The sequence below is a fragment of the Pinus tabuliformis genome, chromosome J (assembly GCF_031772625.1).
Source record: "Pinus tabuliformis cultivar Carrire ecotype Pingquan chromosome J, CPIR1, whole genome shotgun sequence".
NCBI lineage: Eukaryota > Viridiplantae > Streptophyta > Pinopsida > Pinales > Pinaceae > Pinus > Pinus tabuliformis.
The window spans coordinates 1634271379-1634287815 of record NC_142295.1 but is presented as its reverse complement, the minus strand read 5'-3'; the positions used below and the strand labels follow the sequence as shown (position 1 = coordinate 1634287815).

At 39.8% G+C, this 16437-nt stretch overlaps 1 pseudogene; it reads left to right on the top strand.

Annotated features, from left to right (window-relative positions):
• Window positions 1-10771: 10771 nt before the first annotated feature.
• On the top strand, window positions 10772-13118 carry LOC149233766 (G-type lectin S-receptor-like serine/threonine-protein kinase At2g19130 pseudogene; annotated as a pseudogene).
• Window positions 13119-16437: the final 3319 nt, after the last annotated feature.

Genomic DNA, 16437 nt, shown 5'->3' with positions numbered 1-16437 from the left:
GATCCTTGGTGGTTGAAGTGTGGAGCCTTGGTGGCTGGAGAGAGGCGTATTTCTTCTCTCGTACATATTTGGAGTAATGCATAATTTTGCCCTCGTTTACGCGTTGATCAATAAAGAATTGGTCGGGGATCATCACAGGTTTGAGGGCTCATTCATGCACTGGTTGGCCTTTCCTTACATGCATTCCAGTCAGCATGAGCTATCATTGCAAACCCGACCTCCGAATTGCGTGCTGTTGCATTTCTGATCCTCAATTGGTGTGTTGTTCTTCCGATATCACGTTATCGTAACCTCAATGATTTCTTTCCCGATAGTCATACCGTTCCAAGGATCATTGATCACCCTTGGTTCCAGAGATCGTTGATCACATAGCTCCTAAGATCATTCCAGAGATTGTTCACGTAGTCGTTGGAACAGTTTGTTGTCTTTCCCAACATCGTTGACAAAGATCCTTTGAAATCGAAATCACTCGGCATCATATTACATTGGTTCAATCTATTTATCTTCCGACTTGAGATCATCAGAGTTTAGATTGCGTAAATTGGGTAACGTTGAACGCTGGTGGGGTGAAATCGAGATTGGGACCACAGAGAGGTGTTGTTCCTGGTATTGTTGTCATGGCTATTGTTTTTTTTAAGCTTCGATGCAAATTGTTTTAGATGTGAAGGTTGTGAGATCCTTAGATGTTTTGGTATGTGTTATATATTAGTCACTTGATCTGATCTTAGTGTATCCAATTTTGTTGTTGGCCAAGATCGTAGTAAGATTTCTCATGTGTGTTGTTTTTTATCATTGAAAGCATCTCTATTGATTGTTGGAGATTGTGGATTTTGTGGTGGATCCATAGATCGATCCTATCATGATAAATAACCATATTGCAGAAGTGTACCTGAATGAGAGCAATAAGCTCGATGGGTTGAACTACACAAATTGAAAGTTCAAATTATAGACACTGCTCGAGGGTTAAAGTGCGTGGGCAATTGCAAATGGGGACAAAGTGAAACTGGCTACAACCAGAGCTGGAACAATTGTAGCAATTTAGGATTGGAAGAAGAGGGAGAACAAAGCGAGGGTGTTGTTGAAAATGTCAGTGAAAGACTGCATCATCCCTCACATAAGAAAGTGCAAAACTGTCAATGATATTTAGGTGACTCTCAAGGATCTGTATGAGATAAAGAATACAAATCGCTTGTTGTTTTTGAAGAGTAAGATTCTGTCTATAAGAATGGAGTAGAATGAATAAGTTGTTTCATTCATCTCTTGGATCAAAGAACTAAGAGACAAGTTGAGCGATATAGGAGAGAAAGTGTCCAACACTAATCTTGTCACAATTACCTTAAATGGTATTACTAATGATTATAAAATGTTCATTACAGGGCTGACAGCGAGGGAGAAATATCCCACCTTTGAAGAGATGACAGGGATATTGATGCAGGAAGAAGTGAGGCGGAAGAATCTGAAGCCTCAGAATGCATATATCGCATTGATGGAAAATAAAAATCCCTTGTTTAAGGGATCTATGTTTTATGGTTAATTGTATAGAGTGTTCTGCTTGAGCAGTCTCTAGGTGCATCCTGCTGACCTATGAGCTGTTAGTTTTAGAATATAAGTTTCATCTTCCATTTTTAACACAAAGGATCCCTCATTTTCGTGAGAGTGGTCTTCTGGTGAAGTTATGCCAGAAATTGGAATGTTGTCCAGTAATTGGATTCGGGAGATCCGCGATTCGAGAGTTTGAGAGTGGAACTCTGGAATCCAGCTTGCCAATTACACCTTTACGAGGGTTGTGAGACAACTTGATGGAGTTAGTAGCCTAGAAGATTTTGAATTAACAATGATGGAGAGGTACGCAGTTATAATGGTTGACATAACCATGTATGCAAAGGACATCCTAGTAGATTGGCGGTTGTAGCGGTTGGGTACCCATGCATTATGGTGGATGGTTGTTCCTTTATATGGACGTTGACATATTCTTCTTTCTGTTTATAAACACGAGGACCACAACTAGACTTTGCTGATTGCGATTGAGACAAGTAGTCATTAAGGGAGGGACTTGAAAAATATAATTCCCACTTGTCTAAGTTGTGATGGTTTCTAAGTAAAGGAGTTTGTTCCTATTGTTTAGGAGTTGTTAAGATCTAGATATTCTTAGATAAGTGTTTGGTTGAGATATTTCGTCAACTAGTTGATTGTATGGTTAAGATAGAATTACTATTTTCAACCAATGTTTGATATATTTATATTTGTGATTAATCTAATGTAAGTGAGGTTATTGGTGTGCAATTGGTTTTTTAACTAGAATAAATAAAGAAGTTCTCCATTTATAACAATGAAAGAGATAGATGTTATCTAAGGATAACTATGACAATTAGGTGGATTAAAACACAAAAACCCTACATAAACTGACAATTCACAACAATTATCGTATTGAAATATGTATTAGGAAATACCAGTACTAAAGATATTTACATAGAAAAACATGAAAATTAAATAAATTAATTAATTATATTAACATCAAAAACATTTTTGTATTAATTTCATACCCAAAAGCATCAGAAGAAATAAAATATTTTAAACCAATTTTATAAAATTAATAAAATAAATGAGTAAAATATTTTAAAAATTAAACAAATTTAAGTTAAAATTTAGCAGTTGTTGGATCCCCGCCCTCTCCTCTTAGCTCTTTTGTTCCTCTCTTGATTCATTTATTAATTTCTATTCTTTGGATTTTTGGCTAGAATCCAGTGAAAAGAATTGTTGCCTAATCTTCATTTGTATTGTTTAAAATGGTTTTTTGACTACATATATAGATTCAGCACCGTGAAAAAATCCCAGAGCACTTCCAGATTGAAGAGTTCACCCATCAAACTTGTGATTTCAATGAATTTCTATCGAATTCTAAATAAATTAAATCAGAAAATAAACATAAAACTTTTCATTCTATTCTATTATTTAAGCATGATATTACATTTTCGTTATAAAATATAAATGTAACTCTCAAATAAATCTTTATCACCCATCATCGTAAACTTAGCATTTTCAGCTATACAACTGTCATAAAATAAAGGAAAGAGCTAACCAGCCATATATTGGGTATTTAATGCCCTCAGAGCAGCACGCGACTTAACGCGATAACAGGGAGCGCGCAAATTCGGCATTAAATAATATTTGCCCGCTCCCGTGTTATCGAGCTAAGTGGCGTGCTGCTCTTAGGGCATTAAATACCCAATATATGACTGGTTAGCTCCAGCCTAAAATAAATATTTGTTAGTTAAAATAGTTTTTAATTAATCCTCCACCCATTGGACCTTTTGTCAACCTGGAATCACTTTTTAAATATTAAATGTTTGAACAATTGCCCAACTGCAAACCAGTCTTCCCTCAGTCCGTCGTTAGTCTAGGTATACTGTATCGAGTCGTTCAAGCGGCATAGATAGCATTCAAAGTCCGGACACAAGTCAGTCCGCCATTGGTGTAGCTGTACCGTATTGACTCGTTCAAATGCAACACCCAACATTCAAAGAACTCGTTCAAGTGGGACGGATAACAATGAAAGGCTGGACGGCAGTCAGTCCACCATTGGTGTAGGTATACCGTATCAAGTTTATACTGTATCCATGGTGTACTGGCAGCAAGGCAGCAAGGCAGCTCATTGAGACCATGGTGTACTGGCAGCAAGGCAGCTCATTGATCATTGACTTAAAAAAACAAATGTATAATTTAAATCTTAAACAAACTTTGAGAGGTGCGTCATAAACTTAATATCAACCCATAGTCAGTCCTCAAGATTAGTATAGCCCTCTTGAATTTTAATACACAAATTCAAATGCCGAATAGCAATAGCAATCATGAACAAGTTATAATTGAGTACACCATATCCAGTCATTCAAGTTGAAGAAAGACCGAACCATAGCCATTGTTGAAATCTAATTTCAACGTAGACCACCAGAAACTGTGAACCAAGCCAGAAACCGTTCACCGGATTTTCTCGGAGCGATTTGCCGACGAAGGAATAATCTGGCAAGGAGCTCCGATATAATTTGGAGCCGACACGTGGTTCAGCCCTGACGTAACGCAACGTAAGAATCTCAGGAGTTAATGTTCAGCATATGTTGGCTTTCCGATATTGTTGTCCACCATTGGATTTGCTCCCGTGTTCTCCGTCGTTGATCGATTGAACCTGCATACGACTAGCATCAAATCAAATTAAATTCATGGCGTGGAGTAAATCTAAGTTTTGTTGACCATATGTTTAATTAATGAAATGTCATAGTGGTAGGTAGTATATTGAAGTTTTCATATATTGCACGTAAGTTTTTTTTTAATCGGAGGTATGGGCGCATATGCTCATTAAGTAAATTTTGTATGGGGTATTGGTACTTGGTAATTTTTTTTATATTTTTGTAGTTGACTTTTTTGTAATAGAGAGCTCGTGAGGTCGAAAAAAAACAATGTGTGGTATGTATTGAACGCACAGCAGTGCGAGAAAATATAGGAAGAACAGAGTGGTAATGTTTTGAGGTGCATTTTTTGTAAAACACAGGTGTAAGAAAAACCATGTGTGGTTTTTGCACAGCAGTGCATAGAGAAAATGGTGCAGCGAATTTTGTAAGCCTGTGTAAGTTTTGCTTTTACAGCAGTATGTAAAATTGTTTTACACCAGTAAATGTGAATGGAGGTTTTACAGTAGTAAATGTTAATGGGAATTTTTCCAGCAGTGTAAATTCTCATATGAAGACAGAGTGAATTTTTTTTTGTTTTAATGAATAGAAATATTTTATGGTGAAATACTCTGTTCCTCAGTGAAATTTTTTTTAAGTCTTCCTGTGCATAAAATATCCTGGAGTCAAAGAACAGAGCATTGTCTCTGTGTGTTTGAATTCTTGGTTTTTGGTATTTTCCCCATTGAAAAATTACCCAACAGTGGTATCAGAGCAGGCTTAGGCTCTTTGAAGTTAAAGAAGTTGAAGGGAGAAGGTTGTTGCTGCAGCAAAACTTCTCAGGCAGACAGAAGACTCAGACATCAAAGGATTCAGGTATTTCAAAAGTTTTTTTTGTGTTGCTGAAGAAACAGTCAGTTGTTTTTAAACCTACACAGTCAAGGAATGGCCAGCACAAGCACTGGTATGGGTATGTTTAATACCCAGCTCCCACAGTTTAATGGGAAGAACTATGACTACTGGTCAATAACTATGAAAGCCTTGCTTGCTTCCCAAGACTTATGGGAAATAGTTGAAGATGGTTTTGAAGAACCAGCAGATGAAACTGAGTTCAATGCATTAACTCAGGGAGAGAAGGATCTGTTGAAGAGCAATAGGAAAAAGGATTCAAAATCCCGTGTGTTGTTGTATCTAGTAGTAGACTAGAGTATATTTCCAAGGTTAGCAGCAGCTAAGACATCCAATGAAGCATGGGAAACCCTTAAGACAGCCTATCAAGGCATGGAGAGAGTGAAGACAGCAAAACTACAATTGCTGAGAAAGGATTTTGAAAACTTGAACGTGAAGGAGTCAGACAACATTGAATCATTCTTCACTCATGTGATTGGTGTAATCACACAAATGAGAACTCATGGAGAAACAATTGAAGCTAAAAGAATAGTGGAGAAAATATTGAGGGTCTTACCCTCAAGGTTTGATGCCATAGTCACCACCATTGAAGAGACAAAGGATCTCTCAAACTATTCAGTTGATGAGCTACATGCATCACTGATAACACATGAGCAGAGGTTGAGTAGGAATGAAAACTCATCTCTAGAGCAAGCCTTCAAGACCCAGATGTCCTTTGGAAGAGGAAGAGGTCAAGGAAGAGGAAACCGAAGAGGAAGAGGCAGAAGCCAGAACAGAGGTGGAAGGAACAACCCATCAAATGCACAAGGAAGAGGCAGCAATACAAATCAGAACCAAGGCCAAGGCAGCAGCCAACAAGGAGGACAACATCATGCTCAAGGACAAAGGTATGATAAATCTAATGTTCAATGCTATTATTGCAAAAAGTATGGACATTATGCTAGTGATTGTAGAAAGAAGCAACATGATAAGAACAGCAGACAAAATCCAAATGTTACAAGAGAAAATAGCAGTCAAGACAATGTCCTGTTAGCTTGTAACATGGCTGAAACACATAATGAAGACATATGGTTTTTAGACTCAGGTTGCAGCAACCATATGACAGGGAACATAGCCCTCTTTTCAGCCTTAAATCAGAATTTGAAATCAGAGGTCACACTAGGAACTGATAGTAAAGTGTCTGTTATGGGAAAAGGGGAGGTAAAAATATTTACAAAACAAGGAGAAAGGAAAACCATAGCAGATGTCTACTATGTCCCCGGAATGAGATGTAACCTCTTGAGTGTTGGACAGCTTGTCCAAAAGGGTTACAATGTTTACTTTGTAAATAATGTGTGCACCATCATGGATATACCACCCAGAAAAAGATGCATTGCTGAAGTGAAGATGACAAGGAACAGGATGTTCCCTCTCCGGATCAGGGCAGATTTGAAGAACAAAAGGGAAATGGCAGCAGTCACCCAAGAGGCCTTCCAAAGCGTGCCAAAGGATGAGAACTGGTTATGGCACTTGAGATTCGGGCATCTAAATTTTGGAGGCCTAAACTTATTGAGCAGAAAAGGAATGGTAAAGGGATTACCATTGATAGAGAAACCGGACAGCCTATGTGAAGGCTGCATTTTGGGAAAACAACACAGAGAAAGTTTTCCATCAGGGAAGAGCATAAGGGAAAAGACACCCTTAGAGATTATCCACTCAGATTTGTGTGGACCAATGCAAGCTCCATCATTAGCTGGCAGCCTATATTTCTTGACATTCATTGATAATTTTACAAGAAAGACTTGGATGTATTTCCTCAAGAACAAAAGTGAAGTCTTTGAGAAATTCCAAAATTTCAAAGCACTTGTGGAGAACCAAAGCGGGCTGCACATAAAAGTATTGAGAACTGATAGAGGAGGTGAGTATATCTCAAATGAATTCCTAAAGTTTTGTAGAGAAAATGGAGTTCACAAACAATTTACAGCAAGGTACACTCCGCAGCAAAATGGAGTTGCTGAAAGGAAGAACAGAACCATCATGGAGATGGCAAGGAGCATGTTGAAGGCAAAGCATTTGATAAATGAGTATTGGGCTGAAGCTGTACATTGTGCAGTTTATATATTGAACAGGTGTCCTACAAAAGCAGTCATGAACAAAGTGCCAGAAGAGGCATGGAGTGGGAGAAAGCAAGGAGTCACCCACATGAGAGTTTTTGGGTGTGTGGCCTATGCACACATTTCGGATCAGCTAAGAAGGAAGTTGGACAGCAAAGGGGAGAAATGCATCTTCATTGGATACAGTGATGAATCCAAAGCCTACAGGCTGTACATCCCATCTACCAAGAAGTTCTTTGTAAGCAGGGATGTTCAATTCATTGAGGAAGAAGCTTGGGATGGAAGCATAGAGAAAACAGTGAATGTCAAGAACTGTTTTTCTCATGATGAAGATGAAGAGGAGGTGGCTGAAATGAATCCCCAAACAGCAGCGCCAACACAAGGACAGCATGGGACACCATTGAGGATAAATGACAGTGCTTCTCCAAGCACACCACAAGGAGGAAATTCAAGTGCATCTTCAAGCACTTGCACACCAAGTGAAAGAGGTAAGAAATTTAGAAATCTAAGTGACATTTATGAAGAAGGAATGAATTCCTTATTTGCCTTGTATTGTCATGTTGATGATCCTATTCATTTCGAAGATGTAATTAAAGATAGGAAATGGATAGAAGCTATGGATGAGGAGATCAATGCCATAGAGAGAAACAAAACATGGGATTTGGTTGAGTTACCAAAAGGCAAAGAAGTCATTGGTGTGAAATGGGTCTACAAGACCAAGAGCAATGCTGAAGGGAAGATTGAAAGGCATAAAGCAAGGCTGGTTGTCAAAGGCTACAAGCAGCAGTATGGGAGAGATTATGAGGAGACTTTCGCCCCGGTTGCAAGAATGGAAACCGTGAGAGCAGTGCCGTCCATAGCAGCACAAAACAAATGGAAAGTCTACCAAATGGATGTGAAATCAGCATTCCTAAATGGAGTGTTAATGGAAGAGGTCTATGTGGAACAGCCTCTCGGATATGAGAAGAAAGGTGAAGAGCACAAAGTGTGCAAATTGAAGAAAGCTCTTTATGGGCTGAAGAAAGCGCCAAGAGCATGGTACAGCCGGATAGATTCATATCTATTGGATAATGAATTTGACAAATGTGAAGGAGAACCCACAGTCTACATCAAGGAAAAGGATGGTAAAATTTTAATTGTTGTCTTGTATGTAGATGATGTTATTTTCACTGGAAATGATATTTATCTTATTGAGAATTTTAAATCAGTCATGAAGGATGAATTTGAAATGACTGATATGGGTTTGTTGAGATACTTCTTAGGCATAGAAGTAGATCAAAATGAAAAAGGAATTTTTATATCTCAAGCAAGATATGTAAATCAAGTTTTGGGCAGATTTAAGATGGAAGAATGCAAGGCAGCAATCACTCCCACAGTGATGGGATTAAAGCTCAGCAGAGAGGACAGCAGCAAGGATTTTGATCCTAGCTTGTATAAAAGTATTGTTGGCAGCCTTATGTATTTAACAGCAACTAGGCCTGATTTAATGTATGCTGTTAGTTTAATTTCTAGATTCATGGAGAGGCCAAAGGAGGCACATTGGCAGGTAGAAAAGAGAATTTTGAGGTATGTCAAAGGCACCAAAATGTTTGGAATTTTATATAATGCCTCAGAACATTCAGATTTGGTTGGATACACTGACAGTGATTGGGCTGGAAGTGTAGATGATCGGAAGAGCACTTCCAGTTATGTATTTCATATGGGTTCAGGAGCCATTTCATGGGCTTCTAAGAAGCAGTCCATTGTAGCATTGTCTACAGCAGAGGCTGAATATGTGGCAGCTACAGCAGCAGCATGTCAAGCAGTGTGGATGAGAAGAATGTTCAGAAGCTTAGGCCAAGAGCAGGCAAAAGCGACAGTGATCTTTTGTGACAATAGCTAAGCTATTGCTTTGTCAAAGAATTCAGTGTTTCATAAGAGAACGAAACACATTGATACCAGGTTTCACTACATCAGAGAATTGGTGAACAATGGAGAAATTGTCCTAGAACATTGCAGGACTCAAGAACAGGTAGCATACATCTTGACAAAGCCACTGGATCAGAAGAGCTTTGAATTTTTGAGGAAGTGTCTCGGTATGACCGAATGCCCAGCTGTTGAAATTAAAGGGGAGTGTTGAAATCTAATTTCAACGCAGACCACCAGAAACCATGAACCAAGCCAGAAACCGTTCACCGGATTTTCTCGGAGCGATTTGCCGACGAAGGAATAATCCGGCAAGGAGCTCCGATATAATTTGGAGCCGACACGTGGTTCAGCCCTGACGTAATGCAACGTAAGAATCTCGGGAGTTAATGTTCAGCATATGTTGGCTTTCCGATATTTTTGTCCACCGTTGGATTTGCTCCCGTGTTCTCCGTTGTTGATCGATTGAACCTGCATACGACTAGCATCAAATCAAATTAAATTCATGGCGTGGAGTAAATCTAAGTTTTGTTGACCATACGTTTAATTAATGAAATGTCATAGTGGTAGGTAGTATATTGAAGTTTTCATATATTGCACGTAAGTTTTTTTTAATCGGAGGTATGGGCGCATATGCTCATTAAGTAAATTTTGTATGGGGTATTGGTACTTGGTAATTTTTTTTATATTTTTGTAGTTGACTTTTTTGTAATAGAGAGCTCGTGAGGTCAAAAAAAAACAATGTGTGGTATGTATTGAACGCACAGCAGTGCGAGAAAATATAGGAAGAACAGAGTGGTAATGTTTTGAGGTGCATTTTTTGTAAAATACAGGTGTAAGAAAAACCATGTGTGGTTTTTGCACAGCAGTGCATAGAGAAAATGGTGGAGCGAATTTTGTAAGCCTGTGTAAGTTTTTCTTTTACAGCAGTATGTAAAATTGTTTTACACCAGTAAATGTGAATGGAGGTTTTACAGTAGTAAATGTTAATGGGAATTTTTCCAGCAGTGTAAATTCTCATATGAAGACAGAGTGAATTTTTTTTTGTTTTAATGAATAGAAATATTTTATGGTGAAATACTCTGTTCCTCAGTGAAATTTTTTTTAAGTCTTCCTGTGCATAAAATATCCTGGAGTCAAAGAACATAGCATTGTCTCTGTGTGTTTGAATTCTTGGTTTTTGGTATTTTCCCCATTGAAAAATTACCCAACAGCCATGGAGGCTTCACAATTGAAAAGCCAAACCGCAATCATGAACGTCACATTATAATGGTATACCCCATTATTATGATGAAGTATCAAACACGTTAGAATGGTCTTCAAAATTCAAAAGCCAACTCACAATCATTGAAAAAGTTATAATGGGGTATACCGTATGGACTCGTTCAAGTTGAACAGACCGGACTCATGAACACGTTATAATGGGGTTGAGACTGTGGTGTGGCAGCAGGGTAGCTCAGTGATTATTGATTTTAGAATGGGGGTCAGTCAAAAAAATATGAGAGAGCAATTTCCGCAGATTCTGTCTTGTTCTTTTCTCCTGCTTGTGTTGCTGCTTCTTCATATAAAACCTGCCAATGCGGAAAATGCAGCTTCCGACAGAATAGTGTTGGGCTCTTCTCTCACTGGTAATCAGACCAGGATTTCTAAAGGCGGTATGTTTAAGTTTGGATTTTTCAATCTCAACCACAACAATGTTGAAAAATGGTATGTAGGAATTTGGTATGCCCAGACTTCACAGCAGACAGTTGTTTGGGTGGCCAACGTGCAGCGACCGCTGCAAAACTCGTCCAGCGTTCCTTAACAGAGGACGGGAGTCTCCTTTTGTGTTATGGAAGATCCACCATTTGGTCTCCCAAGGGAAACGGGAATAAGCCTTCTTCTGCTGTGATAATGGATTCTGGTAACTTGGTTGTTGTGAGTGCCAAGAATAACACTCAAATCATTTGGCAGAGCTTTGACTATCCGCAAAATACATGGTTGCGAGGCATGAAGGTTAGCAATAGCGAGAGGCTGTCTGCGTGGCGGAGCCCTTGGGACCCGACTCCTGGACCCTTCACCCTACGGATGGATCCAAATGGAGCCGTCCAGTTCGTGCTTATGTGGAATAACGACACCACATATTGGCACAGCGGTCTTTGGAACGGCCAATATTTCAGCAATGTTCCCGAATCCGCAGAAGATGGGTCCGATCTTACATATTTCAGAAGCGGTTCGTCCATGTATTTTACTTCAACTATACCGCAGGGAGTCCATTTCTTTATGGATCAGTCCGGACAAATTCGAACGGACGCATTGGTGGAAAATAAAGGATGGATGCTGGCCTGGAAACGGCCCCTCACCCAATGTGAGGTTTATGCCATATGCGGGCCTTATGGATCGTGCAATAATAACAATGTTCAGTCCTGCAACTGCGTGTGGGGCTTTGTGCCAAGAGACAGCCGAGATTGGGATTCTCACCAGTGGTCGGGCGGTTGTGTTCGGAAGACCCCCTTACGATGCAGTCATGCGGCAAACCAGAGCAGCACCGACGGGTTTGTAGAAATAAGTGGCACATCTGTGCCCTCTCACGGGGTTGAATACAAAGGCCAAAACCGGTGCCAAGAAGCCTGTCTTAGCAATTGCTCCTGCACCGCATACGCTTACATTAACGGCACTTCGCAGAGGTGTGTATTGTGGTTCAGTGAATTACTAAATCTGTACGATACTTCCTACGGGATCTCTCTGTTTCTGCGGATAGATGCCGCTGATGTGCCTCATTCCGTCAATTCCAACAAGAAGACCAAACTCGCAGGCGTGGTGGGCGGTGTCGTAGGAGGCCTGCTTGCTATTTTGGCCTTTGTGTTGTTGTTTATCTGGTTTTGGAAGCGTTCCATTTTGCTTTCCACAGAATACGTCCCCGCCGGGCTAACTTTATTCACTTACAGAGCGCTGCAGAATGCAACGAAGAATTTTTCTGAGCGTCTGGGAGGTGGGGGTTTCGGCTCCGTCTTCAAAGGGACTTTAGCAGATGGCTCTCCGGTGGCAGTTAAGAAGTTGGAGAGTGTGAGCCAAGGAGAGAAGCAATTTTGCATGGAGGTGAGTACCATCGGAGTAGCCCAGCATGTGAATTTGGTTAGGCTGCTGGGGTTTTGTGCGGAGGGCTCCCAAAGACTGTTGGTGTACGAATAAATGCCTAATGGTAGCCTCAACTCATTCCTATTCAAGAAATCCCAGAGAAATGATGAACAACACAAGTTGTTGAACTGGAAAACGCGTTTCAGCATCGCAGTGGGAACTGCCCGGGGAATTGTTTACCTGCACGAGAAGTGCAAGGATCGCATTATTCACTGCAACATCAAGCCCGAAAATATCCTCCTCGATTCCAATTTCTGCCCGAAGGTGGCCGATTTTGGAATGGCAAAGCTCCTCGGCAGAGAGTATAGTAAGGTTCTGACGACCATTAGAGGAACCAGAGGGTACTTGGCCCCAGAGTGGATCTCAGGTCTGTCGATCACTGTGAAGGCCGACGTCTACAGCTTCGGAATAACGTTGCTTGAAATAATTGCGGGGCAAAGAAATATGGACAAGGTCTCTGAATCGTCCGAACTGTTCTTTCCGGCTTGGGCTGCAACTCACATCAGCAACGGAAACGGCATGGAGGTACTGGACAAGGAATTGTTGAACGAGGCAGACGCAGAACAAGTGGAGAGGGCTGCCATAGTGGCAGGATGGCGCATTCAGGACGACGAAGAAGCGAGGCCGTCAATGAGTGAAGTGTTGCAGATATTGGAAGGCATTGTAAACGTACCCCCTCTTCCCCCAATTCCCCACTCTCTCGATACCTGTGATGACGGTCCAGTCGTTTTCGTCTGGGATAGAAGTACCTCTACTGCATGTGCACGCAACGACACTGCTAGTCCCTCCACTCCACTTTAGAACCTCGATAATATTTTTTACACAACCCATTATATAATCTTTTGTGAAATTTGAGGTGTCTTCGTGGCAGATCCTGTAATTTCCCTTTTTCTACATCGCATTACGCATCCAAAATTATTGTACAAAATTCATATACAAAGTAAATAAAGAAATTTGAATGAAGATGGCGTCTCTTCATTATTTGATGAAATTTTTTATTATATAATTATATATTCCATCTTATTAGTTTCTTAGTAATCGAACAAATGGTCGAGTTAACATTCGCCATGTGGAAAGTACACAAGAGCAATAGAATTTTTGGTCATCTTATTTGGCCTCTTCTAAAGGTCGAGAGGCCATAACGATGGCTATTATGTCGAATGAATGTACGATTTATATTTCTAAACATTTCGAAAACCACAAACTAATGCTAGCATTAATTCACGATACTAAATGCTATTTGGCCTTTAAATTATAAGGTAAAGTAAGCATAGTCTTAGACCGACATAAATCATCTCGCCATGGTTTACCACCTGTGCCATCTGGCCATTTCTGATATTGGCAGTCTATTACCATCTGTGACATATGGCCATTTGTGACATCTGGCCATTTATGACATTGGCAATCTATGACATATGGTCCTTCTGCCTGGTGGGGACATATGAGCTCTACACTCTTACCTCTCGACTCTTACCTCGGTTCCTCTACGAGGTTAAGGTTACCTTGGTAACTTCTGCAACATCAAGGTAATCTACTGTTAGAGTTGTTATTAGCGTTGTTCTTAGTTGTTGTTAACATTGTTCTTATTTCTGTTACATTGTTCTTACCTGTTACCTTTGTTCTTATGTGTCATTGTTTTGCGTGGTTGTTTTGAAGTTAACGAGAGAACCCTCCAAACATCGAACCACTCACTTAGCTGCCAGAATGCTCCCCTAAATCTTCACATTGATGGCAAAAAAACTGGGATGAATATGCAGATGGGGAGCGTTACAGATAAAGCTTCACGTATGACGATTGGTGTTTTCTCATGTGATGTCGATCAATCAATTATGCAACCCCTTTTGATCTGAATGTTGAATCCGTTCTATCTCGCTGGGCAGATGGTATGTTACCTTTGTTCTTATGTGTTGTTGTTTTTCTCAACACCCTTTCTTTCCTCTAGGCCCTACTCCTACTATGACATGAACAGGTACAACAACATCTTGAACTCCTTATGCATCTTTAACTAGACCAAGAGTGCTACTACTGAGTAAACATAGCTCATAACGTGGAACATATTCTTTGACTGTTGGAGACGATGGACCATCTATAGTGATATCAAGGCCTCAAATGCTTTGCTTTGTTGTAGACCAAACCAACACTGAGGCCACTCTTTACCACAGGCGTCATCAGATCCCAACGGGATCAGTTTACAACGCCTCACGAACTTGCTCAAAATGGCACAAAACATAAGTGAAATTAATTCACAACAGAAATTAGTATACAATACAAAAAAATGATTGCTCCCCTTTTAATGGCATTTTCTTTCATCAAGTGTATAGTACAAAATAGGATCAAATATTGAATTCCAGGCATTTTCTTTCATCAAGCATATAATACAAAATAGGATCAAATATTGAATTCCAGGCATTTTCTTTCATCAAGCATATAATACAAAATAGGATCAAATATTGAATTCTGAATCCGGTAGTTTGCATGAATCTCGTTGAAAGTAACAAATTCTAGTAGGTATTGCCATTGCGTCATATAAATATGTAAACTATATGAAGAAGTTAGCTTACCTTCTATTTGGTTTGTGGGATCCTGCCAGGTACATCGTAATAGCTCAATTACCATTCCATGAAGTTCTTTGTTGGGCTTGTGAAACTCCATGTCAGCAAGGGTGGCATCGAGATTAGCATGTGTAAAGGGCACATCTCCATTACTCGACATTCTAAGCACATTTTCCTTGACCTTCACTTTCAACAATTCCTCCAGAATCTTCACAGGTGCACATCTACTTTTGTCTCATTGGTTGCAAGAACTGGAAACATTTTAAGATTTCAACAGCAGGTCGTCCCCATAGTTCCAGAGTTTGGCCCCTCAAAATTGTTTCCCTTGCTTGCTTAAATAAGGTATTCTTATTGTATTCTTTTTCATTCTATATGGATGTCTTCCCCTGTTCTCGAAAGAGGAAAGGTATGACTTGGCCCTCACTTTTGAGGTTATCCAGAAACAAGTTACCCTCCATCGGATAGTTTTACTACTACCCTCCATCAGATAGTTTTACTGATTTACCCTCTATCAGATAGTTTTACTGATTCAAATATGAGGAGGAACTGCCTATAATCACTTTAGGGAGCCTTCCTCGTCGAACGCCAACTTCGAGCCTTCCTTGTTGAACACCAATTTCTCAATCTATCCTTTTACAAAGTAACTAGACGTGCCATAGTAATGGACCATTTTTTTTTTCCATCGTACATGCCGGATTATGGTGTTGGGTTATGGCAAGATGGACAAGTGCTAAGATTGTGGGCCCACAGGGATAATCCATCCAGTAGTTCATCTCTTCATGTATTACACATGCCATTCATGTATTACACATGTCTTAAAGAGGATGTTGAGTTGTTGGTAGCATGGCACTATGTACCTAGGCTAAATCACTATCGACTCCTTACTGTCTTAAAGAGGATGTTGAGTTGTTGGTAGCATGGCACTATGTACCTAGGCTAAATCACTATCGACTCCTTACTGTTATTATTCCATGTATTATGAAAATTTTTCGTTTGCCAAATATCCACAATCTTTAGTTCAACTTGGTAATGACCCACAATTTGTAGATCAATCTGGCGACGATTATCAATATTTAGGTCAGCTACGCAGTGAATTGCAATCTGTAGATGTGATTTTAGAATAGAATTTGAAGGATCAGATCGTGGAACAAGTGGATGTTGTAGGACAATTGGCTGCCAATCCTGCTTCTCAAAATACTGGCAGATTATACCCTTCGTCCAGACAACTTTTTGTTGTCATTTTGATGATAATTATGTCCATTTCTATAGCATCCCTCTTTTTTCCATGAACCAATTTTATCGCATACATTTTTCCATCTATCTGTTGCCGTAAAGAATATAGCAATCCAAGCCAAGAAGAGCCTTTTCCATGTGATCACCTTAAGTTGGATTATAGAGATAAGGTCACAAATAAGGCCATTTTACCAAATAATTCCTCAGAACCTTGTACCAATACAACCAAAGCAACCCTTGAGAGCTTTGTTGATTTTTCAGTTACTCAAAGGATCGGCACATCTACCATTATAGTCAAACAACCTTCCCAAAGGAGCAAGATGTCTAGATCCAAATCATTTAAAAAATTAGTTTTCCAGAAATCTGCAAGCCAACTAGTCCCCATCCAATAAATGCAGTGCCTATAGGTAAAGCGTTGAGTAGCCCAGCCTATTCTTCATCCAAGCCTTGTTCTACATCCTTTATTGT